The sequence below is a fragment of the Gossypium hirsutum genome, chromosome D13 (genome assembly GCF_007990345.1).
Source record: "Gossypium hirsutum isolate 1008001.06 chromosome D13, Gossypium_hirsutum_v2.1, whole genome shotgun sequence".
Taxonomy (NCBI): domain Eukaryota; kingdom Viridiplantae; phylum Streptophyta; class Magnoliopsida; order Malvales; family Malvaceae; genus Gossypium; species Gossypium hirsutum.
The window spans coordinates 55,346,246-55,358,676 of NC_053449.1; the positions used below are offsets into that span (position 1 = coordinate 55,346,246).

At 31.4% G+C, this 12,431-nt stretch overlaps 1 long non-coding RNA gene across 1 annotated transcript; it reads right to left on the reverse strand.

Moving 5' to 3' along the window:
• Positions 1-8,446: 8,446 nt before the first annotated feature.
• On the reverse strand, positions 8,447-9,949 carry LOC107937697 (uncharacterized). Its single transcript, XR_001694745.2, has 2 exons — positions 9,702-9,949; positions 8,447-9,621 (listed from the first exon to the last, which is right to left on the reverse strand). It is a non-coding gene; the product is annotated as an uncharacterized lncRNA (long non-coding RNA).
• Between the last annotated feature and the right edge of the window lie 2,482 nt (positions 9,950-12,431).

Consider the following 12,431-nt stretch of genomic DNA (forward strand, 5'->3'; position numbering starts at 1 on the left):
GTATCAAGTTTAAAGGGTCTTCGAGAAGTTTTTGTACAGAGAAGCTCATGCGATGATATCTAGGGCACCTATCTTCATCTTATTCATTTTGTATCTTAGCAAAATCTACTATCTTGATTAATTTATTCATTTCAAGCTTTACTCTCAATAAAATTTCATCTTGTCCATTGTGATAATCTTTTTAAGCATTTTTCATTGGAATAACGATTGATGGACTGATAATATTTAAGCAAAAGGAGTTTTGCATTTTACTCCGAAAGCTTCTAAATAGTACAAGGACCTAAGACATGACTATTATTTAGAACAAACCAAACTTAAGGGTTGGGAACATTTGAGAAAGAATAGTCTGAATTATGGCTATTTCTTCAAGTTTTCTGTCAAAGTTACCAGTTAAGCAAGAAGGTAGGGTAATGCATCAGAACTTTGATGAAGAACGAGCAATGTCAACCCAAGAATTAGAGGTGTATGTGGATTTAGCATTAGTGATATATCAACTCAAAGGTGAATAGGAGACGAGAGACCCCAAATTGAACAGTTATCGAAAGCTGGTTATTGAATTAACTCAGGAGTTTAATGACATCACTTTTTGTTATCTCCCGCGAGATGAAAACCAAATGGCTGACGCATTGGCTACTTTAGCTTCCATGATCCAAGTGAATAAACAAGATAATATGAAGCCCATCCAGATGAGCATCTATGAGACTCTGGCTCATTGTTACAGCATCGAAGAAGAAGAAAAGGATGATCACCCTTAGTACTAAGATATATTGCGATATGTGAAGAATCGTGAATACCCCGACCAAGCAACTGAGAATGATAAGAGAACATTGAGAAGACTAGCCAGTGACTATGTCTTGGATAGGGAGATCCTATATAAAAGAGGGAAGGATTAGGTACTATTAAGATGTGTGGACGCTGTTGATGCTAAGAAAATCTTGGAAGAAGTCCACGAGGACGTTTGCAGGACACACGCCAATGGTTTTACAATGGCCAGGTAAATCATAAGGTTTGGGTATTATTGGCCCACTATGGAAAGAGATTGTATTAATTACGCCAACAGATGCCACAAGTGCCAGATTTATAGAGACAAAATTAATGTGCCTCTTTCACTTCTTCATGTCATGACCTCTCCCTGGTCTTTCTCCATGTGGGGCATGGATGTCATTGAGCCAATATCACCAAAAGCTTCTAATGGGCATCGTTTCATCTTCGTAGTCATTGATTACTTTACCAAGTGGGTGGAAGCTACTTCATATGCTAACATCACGAAGTTGGAAGTCAGCAAATGCTTGACAAAATAGATTATATGTCGATATGGAATACTAGAAAGAATCATATCTAACAATGCGTTGAATTTAAACAACAGCACAATAGTAGAGGTCTGCAATAAATTCAAGATCAGACATCATAATTCATCACCATATCGCCCAAAAATGAATGGTGTAGTGGAGGCAGCCAATAAAAACATTAAGAAGATTGTGTGGAAAATGACTGAGACCTATAAATATTGGTATGAAAAGCTACCATTTGCCCTCTATGCTTATCAAACATCTGTCAGGACTTCAACCGGAGCAACGCCTTTCTCTTTGGTTTACGAAATGGGGGCAGTTTTGCCTATTAAAGTCAAAATTCCTTCTCTCCAAGTTCTGTCAAAACTAAAATTAGATGAAGCAGAATGGATCCAGTCTCGTTATGATCAGTTGAACTTGATCAAAGGAAAGAGGCTAAAAGCTATTCGTTATGGTCAAATGTATCAAAAGCGAATGATGCGAGCTTATGACAAAAAGGTTCATCGTAGAGAATTCCATGAGGGGGACCTGGTGTTGAAACAAATCCTTCCCCTAAAGAAAGATTTTAGAGGGAAATAGATGCCAAATTGGGAAGGACCTTATGTGGTAAAAAAGGCATTCTCTGTAGGAGCTCTAATTTTGGTCGAGATGGATGGTAAAAATTTTTCTAATCCTGTAAATTTAGATTCAGTCAAAAGATAGTTCACCTAAAGAAGGGGAAGAGGCCAAGGCGAAAACCCGCAAAGGGCGTCTTGAGACCAAATGAGTTTTGAGTTGAAAACCTGAAAAAGGTCGACTCAAATTTTGATCAAAAATGGGGCATGTGGTAGTCTTATCTTCTCTGAATTAACAAGAAGGAGGGATGCTACATCTTGGGGTATCAACAAAACATTTTGAATCTTCGAAACACATATCAAGTTTAAAAGAGTCCTCAAGAAGTTTGTGCGGAGAAACTCATACTACGATATTTGGGGCACCTATCTTATCTTATTCATTTTGTATCTCAGCAACATTTGCTATCTGGATTAATTTATTCATTTCAAGCTTTGCTCTCAATAAAATTCCATTTGTTTCATTGTGATAATCCTTTTCAAGCATTTTTCATTGAAACAACAATTAATAGACTGATAATATTCAAAAAAAAAGAGTTCTGCATGTTACTTTGAAAGTTTCTAAATAGTACGGGGACCTGAAACAGGACTATTCTTTAGAACTAACCAAACTTAAGGGTTGGAAACATTTGAGAAAGAATAGTCTAAATTGTGGTTATTTCTTCGGGTTCTCTGTCAAAGATATCGACTAAACAAGAGGGTAGGGTAATGCGTCAATACCTTGATGAACAACGAGCAATGACAACCTAAGTATTAAAAGGGATCATTCTTGAAAATGACATTTGATTCATTCTGGTCATGACATCCTAATCACTTGGCATAAATAAGCCCATAAAATGGATTCTACAGGTCATGTTCCCCAGAGGATAGACTGGTGAAACCATGAATCCTATACTGCTGAAGTTGCATTGGGATGGATTGAAATCATTATGGTGAATCTTATCTCCCTAAAGTTGCAGTGGAGTAGATTAAAGCCACTAATCTTATCCCCTTAAAGTTGCAGTGGGGCAGATAGAAGTTACAAGTCTTATCTCCCTGAAGTTGTAGTGGAGTAGACTGAAGATAGCGAATCTTATTTCCCTGAAGTTGCAGTGGAATAGATTGAAGCTATAAATTGTAGATCTTATCTCTCTGAATTTGCAGTAGAGAAGATCATATCAAACCTTATCTCCCTGAAGTTGTAGTAGAGCAGGTTGAATATACGAATCTTATCTCCCTGAAGTTGCAGTGGAGCAGATTGAAGCTGCAAATCCTATCTCCCTAAAGTTGCAGTGGAGCAGATTAAAACGATGAGTCTTGTACCTCTAAAGTTGCAGTAGGTCGGATTAAATCTACCATAACAAGTCTTATCTCCCTGAAGTTGCAGTGGAGTGGACAAAAACAGCAATTCCTATACCCCTAAAGAGACAGTGGGATGAAATGAGGCTACTTGAAGAAGAGAAGCACCAAGAAGTCAAGATTTGGTGAGACCGGGCAAAATTGGTCATTCTTAAATGTCTTTGCTCCACTCTCTTTACACGAAAATGAGCAAAGAGAGACAGTTGTAATATCCCATTTTACCCGGGCCCAAAATTGAATACATAAGACCCAAACAAAAATAAAGTCCCAATCTAGAATTACATTGGCCCAAAACCAATAACAACCAATACAACTAAAACCCAAGCCCAAACCCAACATTTTCAGAAAAAAAAACCCTAGGACTAAAAAACCTAGTTGCTGCCACATCTCCTGCCTACAGCTGCCACGCGCCCCCATACGGCCACCTCCGTACCTCCACATCGGCCTCCGTACTTGTACCTGCGAAACAGACACGTGAACACAAAAAATGGCAGTGTATTTTCGATATAAAAAGCCACCAAAAACCGGATGTAAGGGCTCTCTTTTTTTTATAGAGATTAATACGGATACAAAAAAAGAAATAGATAAAATATATACAAAAAATTCGAGGTCTTTTCGAAGGTAGTTTTTTTTTGGTTGATTTCTTTTGTTTCATTTTCATTTGTTTTAGAAGAGAAACAAAAAAAATTAAAAAAAAAAGAAAGAAAGAGCGTACCTTTTAGCATAAGGTCTACTAATTCCGATGAAAATCAGTATTTTTTTGGTCTTGGAATTGAAAACCCCAAAAAAATGGGGCCTTTCCGATTTTTCAGCCATCGCGGACGGCGACGCCGTCACTGACGACCGGTGATCCCTGCGGTGGTCCGACGACCCAAGTTGGCCGGAAGGGGAGAGAGTTCAGAGAGTTTTTTATTTTTTTTTTGAGGGAGAAGAGAGAAATGAATTTTTTTTAAAAAAATTGACTTAAATAAGGGTGCAAAACGACGTCGTTTTGGGCTAGGGTTTACAAGCGCCAAAACGACGCCGTTTCTCCCTCGATCCGATCCGACTGACCCAACCCGCCAAGGGATCTGTGTGTTTTTTTAAAAATGGGCAAATTTTCGCTTTAGTCCTTCCGCCACTCCTGTTCTTCTTATTTGGTCCTTTTTTCTTTCTTTCCTTTTATTTTAACCTTGCCACATAATTTTATTTCTATTTCATTTTAATCCCGCGCGAAACTCTGCGTTTAGGGGATTTGGGATAATTTTCCATTTGGTCCCTGCTCTTCATTCGCGTGTTTATTTGAACCCTTATCTTTGTTTTATTATTTTTGTGATTTTTAATTTATACCCCAAATTTTAGTTCTATTTCAACCTCGTCCATAGTCCATTTAATTTATTTATTTATTAAAAAATGCTCTTTTATCATCATTTATTTTAAGTTTTTATATTTATTATTTATTTGAAACTATTTTACATATAATTTATTTAATTTCCTTTTATATATTATTTATTGTAAGCTTATGTATATATCTTTCAAATTTTTACATATATATATATTTTAAAACTGTTTTATATGTTATTTTTTTTATATTATATATTTAAAATTGTTTTTATTGTTATTTATTTTAGTTTTTTTATATATTCTATTTATTTGGAAATTTTTTGTTATTTATTTTGAATTGTCCTTATAAATTATTTATTTTAAACTATTATTTTCTTTAAATTGTTTTATATATTATTTTGTTTCGTTTTCTTGATTATTAATATTTGTATTAAAAATGATGTGTTGTGTAATTATTTCCATTATGTGTATTATTTCGTTTATTTGTATTTTCATGCTATAGTGATTCATTCGTATAACATTTTGTTCGTAAATTATTTCTCCATGTTATGTATTATCATTCCATCACATTTCATTAAAATCATTTCAAAAACTCCTAAAAAAGATAATATTTCGTATTTTTGGAATTCGCAAAGTCGTTCCCTAACTTTTGGGGTTTCAATTTTTCGATAAATCTGAATATACGAACCATTTTGAAAAAAACAAATTTTTAAAATTATCTCGGGAATAAAAAAAGGATCGCGTTCCAACTTACGGAATATGATTTCTTTTCTAAAACCGAGATAATCAAAATTTCTAAAAATAAAATTTTTGGTGAATATTCTTGTTTCAGGATTTAAGATTATATCATAACTGACGATGTATAATTCTTTTTCTCGATTGACATGAAATACATTTTTTAAGGTGATTTTAATGAAAGGATCTTTTTCTTTCTTTGCGAATTCTCAATTTTCGACATCAAGACATTAATTAATCAATTAGGTATCAATTTTTGGCGTGAAAAGGGTGCTAATCCTTTCTCGTATGTAACCGACTCCCGAACCCGTTTTTCTCGAGTTTCGTACACCAAAATCATTTTTAGTAAAATTAAAACGTTTTATTAAAACGATTGAATTGCAAGGTAATCCGATCACACGTCAAAAAATAGCGGTGGTGACTTCCATTTTCGTTTTTTATTTTCAAAATAAAAGTCGACCCCTTTGTTTCAAAAGTAGTTTCAACAAAAATGGCAATCATGAAACTAAATTTAATGTTATCTAGTGGGGAAGAAAATAAAAATAACTATACTATATAATTTTGGAACTATAGTGTGTTTTAAAACAATGTCTTTCTAAACTTCTCTGTTCTCTTCCTATCTGATCATGGTCTATCGTTGAAAGAAAATCTCTCGTGAGTTTAGAAGTATGCTCTGTACTTGCCATATAATGGATCCTGCACATCAGAAACTAAGCTTAGATCAGGGAAATTAAATTCAGTTGAGTTTGAAGAAGCAGTCTGGGTTAATGGTATTAACAGCTAAAAGGCAGTAACTGTTTAAGTGGCCAAGAGGAGAAGGCATTGTTTTTTGCATAGCATACCTGCTGTTATGATCTATTAATCTCAGATATTCTGTCTTCAAGCTCCGCTGCCCTATTACTTAGTAAATTGAAGCTTTAAGGGATGAATGAATGGATAATGTTTTAAATTATATCAAGGAATGACTATTATGAACCTTCAATAAATAGCCAAAAATAAATTTATGTATTTTTACCCTTACCAAAAACAAATAAAAAGGTGGAAGGAAATACGAGGGAGTTGATTAACATCAGAAATAGTGATGATGGAAATTTTAAAAATTCATAAAAATCAACACAAGCATGCACGCATCTCAAAAATAAGAGAGTTTTAGTTAAATAAATTATTGATGATGTAAATTTTTAATTTTTTACGAAAAGAATAATTAAATGGAGGGGAATCCATACCGAACCATCATACCGTATAGACAGTCCAAAGGTTGAAAGAGATGAACAACTGAGTTTGTGATGCTTTCTAGAAAAAGATTAAGATTAAAGAACCGGGAGAGAAAATTGGGGTGGAGGATGAAGTGAGAGTAAAAGTATATATATATATAAACAACGTAAAATTTTAGTGGTTCTCTATCAATTTATAATTTTTTATAAAAATTAATATCTTAAAAATTTAATAATTAAATTTATCAAGATATTTGTACTTGTCATGCATGTAAATTTTTAAATTGATCCAATATTTCTATTATATCGATCTAAAGTATTGTTTATACTAATAGATATTTAATTATTGAATTTTTTTATTACTTAAAATGAATAGTTCAAATTTTTTAATTATACCCAACTTGACGTGCATACAGTTGTATCTATGTTTGGGGTGGGATTTGCGTATAAATTTAATTGGATGTACTAAAATACGATTACCGTCTAAAACCAAACCAAAAAGCTAACAACTTTTATTTTGTCGTTACTTGAATTTATATACTATTTTATGTTTGGTTCAATCTTTAATTTTTTTTAACCCCAATCAATATTTAAAAAATATATTTTTTGAATAAATAAAGTGAAAATAATAAAAATTGAGTCACAAAATCAAAGTATAAACATATATGGCTGTCTACAAGCAGACATGTTAGCTATTTTGTTGGGTGATGCCTCTGGTATTCCCATGTGCCGAACTAGGGGTGAGCATTCGATCGAAACGAATCGAATCGAATCGAAAATTTTCGAGTTAATCGAGTTTTCGAATCTCATTTTCTCATCCTAACTTTATTTGAAGTTTTATCGAATCGAATCGAGTGAGATAGAGATCGAATCAAATTGAATCGAATCGAATTATTTGTTCGAGTTAAGTTTAAAAATAAAATAAAATTATTGTTGTTTATTTTTATGTAAATTTCAAAAAATAATTTTCTTTAAAGTTTTTAAACATAATCATACAACAAAAAATTGAAGTAAATAAGTGAATAAATAAAAGTAACACAATATCAACCCAAATAAACAACATGATTCCAAATAAACAACAAAAATAATACAAAAAGATTATAATAAAAAACATAAGTAAAAATCCAAGTAAATAGCACGAGTCGAAATAAACAACATTATAATAAAAAAACAAAACATAAGCAAAAGTCCAAAATACAATAGAAACCTACTCCAAAAGAACACAACAAAAGTCCAATTAACCAACAACAACAAACCAAACCAAACCAAACTAATAACAATAACACATCAGTTCAGAAACCATTATAATATACAGCAGCATAAATTAAACAAAAAAAAATATGTTAAACTACATTTATAAAAAATTGTTGAATTGTTTTATTTTTATAATTATAAGTTTTTGAATATATAAAATAATAACTAAATTAGAAAGAACAACAATAAATCTGCAGCTTCAAAATGATGGCTATAGTTTGATGATGATTGGTGCATACAAAAATAATTGACATTCTTTTCTCCTCAATTGATTAAATTAAAAATTAAATAATATATAGCAGCATAAATTAAACAAAAAAAAAGTATGTTAAACTACATTTATAAAAAATGGTTGAATTGTTTTATTTTATAATTATAAGTTTTTGAATATATAAAATAACAACTAAATTAGAAAGAACAACAATAAATCTGCAGCTTCAAAATGATGGCTATAGTTTGATGATGATTGGTGCATACAAAAATAATTGACTGCATATTCCCACTTAGAGAATTTATATTTCCAATATCAATTTCAACAATCTTTAATCCTTGCAAAGGTAATGAGGTGAATAATACATACATATACTGATATACATATATCAGGTCTCAATGTATCATTCCTTAACACATAATCAAACATATATGCCTGAAGAATGGAATAAGAAATAAAAGAAGTAGCAGATCCAGAAAAGCAATCTAAGTTTCAAATTTCAACAACATTAAAAGCAACCCATTGAAAAGAAAAACAAAACAAAGAACACATTCCATAGGCATAAACGATGGCAGAGCTATACAAAAGAACCCCAAATAGAAATAAAAACCCAGAAAAGAAGCTAACTAACCTCCAAAACAAAAAAATAAGAATCTTTTAGAGAAGTGTAATAGATTATCTCTAAGATTTCGTTTAAGAAAACACACTCAATGGGGTGTTGGTAATTCATCTCAACTCAGAATAGGAACCAGAGAAGATGGGATGAATCCACCCAGTTGGAAAGGCACATCCTCCTCCTGAATTGAGATGCAACCTAATCTACAGCTCTGTTGGCGTCTCTTGTTGTCAGCAAGTAAAAAACCTTCATGCATAGCAAGAGCCTCAACTTCAAGGGTAGAGCTAGCCAAGAAACTTCTTCCCTTCTTAGCAACTAAAGCAGCCATAGAATCTCTAATGATCACCCCAATTCCAACTTCCTTCGACAATAAATTGAAGGCACCATCACAACTAACAATCCAATAACCAACCGTAGGCGCAATCCATCTTACTTGCTTACATCGATCCTTCCCTCCTCTAAAGATTCTTATTTTTTGTGTTGGTTATGTTTAGTACCAGAGATGATAACAGTTCTTTCTCACCACCCCCACAAGAAAAGCTTAAGAACTAAACAACAAGTAGCGAAAATAAAAGGGAATTCCACTCTCTCCCTGCAAACTTAAAGAAAACTCAAGCCTCTTTGCTTTGATAAACAATGAAGAAACAAGTTTCTTCTCTCTTCGCCAAAAATTTACGACCGTTCAACGCATAATTCTTAAAGTTCAATCCAAAAACCCACGAGGCAAAATTGAAAACACTCATATCCCACACCAAGAAACAAAAACAAGACAAAATAAGGGAAAACCAAAAAAAAGCTTATTTTAATGACAGAAGCCAAAATTTTTTTTTCAATGTTTTTTCTTTTTATTTGTTTCAACAGAAACCCATAATTTCTGATAAAAGATTTGTTGGTTTGGATCTTTTCACTGGGATCAAGAGGACTTCTTTAACAGCTGACAAGTGTAACTCTAACAAAGAGGGAAGTTTGAATGTTACCTGTGTACCCAATCAGTTGCTTTAGAAAGATTCGCAGAGCTCAAACCAAGGTACTGCAAGGAAGAAAGTGCAGAAACTGAGAAACCCATTGAAACTAAATACAGTGTAAGGAAAGGAATAAAAGTTAATATACCTTAGAAATCAAAGGTAGAAGACGTAAAAGCACCGGCGGTGGAGCAGTCAGCCGTGGAGGACCCGGGACCGGAGGTGGATCGGTGGACGAGGGTGGACCGGAGGTGAAGATTTTCGAATTGGGAAAAAATGGAGGAGGGAGGGCACGGGCTTAGTTAGGGATTTTGGAAGTGATTTTGTTTTAAATGTAGTGTATTTTAAAAATAAAAAATATATGTAGTATATTTTAAAAATAAAAAATATAGTTTTTATTCGAATTATTCGAATTATTCGAGTTATTCAAATTCGAAAATTCAACTCGATTCGAACTCGAAATTCGAAAGAAAAAATTCGAATTGATTCGATTAATTCGATTAACTCAATTCGAATAATTCGAAATTTAAAATTTTTTTCGATTTTTTCGAATCGAATCGAATTTTGCTCACCCTTATGCCGAACAGTTGACTAAGCTTTATTAATCTATATCATGATGTTTTGGATATAAAAAATCCGAAATCCAAGTTGTAATATCAAAGAAATTATGAAACAAAGAAGAAGTTATAAAAAGAAATTATGAAATGGTGTAATATATAAAAAGGAATACAAGTATATATGTAAATATTGAATTTTAGGTCCTTTGCCATACTTAGAGTGGGTCTCATTTTAAAATTAAGTTGTAATAATAAATATATTAATTAATAAATACAATAAAATAAATATTATTTTAATTTACATATATGGGGAACATTTGCCTGAAATTGGTTTTTTTTTTCCCAAACAATTGATTGGAAAAGTTAACAACTCCACCAGGATTAATTTCTGGGTTGTTGTTCTGAAACATTTTAACTCGAAAATAACTTTTTGGGGAAAAGGGCGAAAGTTAGGGAATGAAGAAATATTCAACTAGGGTTTTCCCAATCCACAAAATGACGAAAATGAAAAGAAAAAAGCCTTAGGGATAAAATCTGCAGAATTTATGCTGCATTGCTATCTAGAGCTTTCATTGTCCCCATGTAAAAATTCCTTACGGATAAATGCTAATTTTGGTGAAGAATATGAGTGAGTGATGGAGAATCAATTCAAATTTGCCACCAACAATGTCTATCAGTTAAGAATTTTCTCAGCAATTATTGTTTCTTCAAGAATTTGACTACACTGTTCTTAACATTGACCGAGTTGTTAGTTGTAATATTATTACACAACTTTTCACCCACACATATCATATTTCATTTAGTACATATTATCGAAACCATTTTTTAAAAATAAAAAATTTAGGTTGTCGACTTTAAAAAATAAAAATTAGGAGTCGCCACCAATCTTTTATTAAGGTGTGATTTGATCACCTAAAAAAACGGTTTTGGTCTACGAGTTTTAGAAAAACGGATCCGGGAGTCAGCTACGTACGAGGAATGATTAGCACCCTCGTAACGCTCAAAATTGATACCTAGTTAATTAATTAGTGTCTTAATGTTGAAAATTTGAAAAATATAATCCTTAGCAAAAACTTAAAAACGTTACTTATTAAAACCCTTATCATTTCGAAGAAAGAAAATGTCACACCCAATGTGTTAGGGCACAACATTCTAATTTCCTCAAAAATGAATTAGTCTAAAACTTGTGTAATAAAAGTTTAAAAGAATATTCATTTGTTTAAGATTTAAGAAATCGCGACCCAATACGTTAGGGCACAATTCCTCAAAATCTCAAACTTGAAATATTTCCTTTATTATTATTTTTCCAAAAAATCTTTGTCTCGAGAAATCAATACGTCACATCCAATACGTTAGGATAAAACATATTTAACTCCCTAACAACAAGCTTTTTATTTTATATATTTTTTATTAATGAGCAACCCTCGATCGTTGGATTTAACGAAGAAAATCGGAACCCAATACATTATGGCTCAATTTCCTTGAAAATTCTAAATACGAGTGTTATCTCAATTTTGAAAATTTTAAAATAAAAAAAATGATGTGATGCTACATTAAATATAAAATGTAATAATAAATACAACAATGGCATAGAAATAAACGAAATTAATGTACATAAACAACGACATGTAAAATATCAAATGAATATAAATGAAAACATAAATCAATAAGCAAATGAAGGAAATAGACAAAAAAATATAAAGAGAAAAAGGTACAAAATATATATACATTTGAAATTATGAAGAATAAAAGACATAAAGATAATTTACTCATAAAATTTTGGGTTATAAAACTTATATATATATATAAAATACATAATGCATTTATGAAAACAAGAAAAATATAAATATATACATATAAAATATATTCATGCATTTACAAAAAAATGAAATATATAAGTACAATATAAAACGTGGAAAATATTTATAATAAGCTTTGAATGGAGTATAAATATATGTGTATTTATTACAAAAATGTATAAACATATAAAAATCATAGAATATGGGCAAACGTATAAATATTATGAAATATAAATGTGTATATATATATATGTATAAAAAACTATGAAAAAAAAATAAAGTATGTATATAATATGTATATATATTAAAACGTTTAAAATATATATGTATATATATTAACATGCATATGCGCACATATATGTAGGTATAATAATAATAATATATAATATAATAATAAAAATAATAATAACAAAATTAATAAAATAGACTAAAAACCTAAAATGAAAAGATTAAGGATTAAATTGAAAATCAACATAATTTTAAAAAAAATTGAAGGGCCCAATTAAAATGCGCGAATAACTC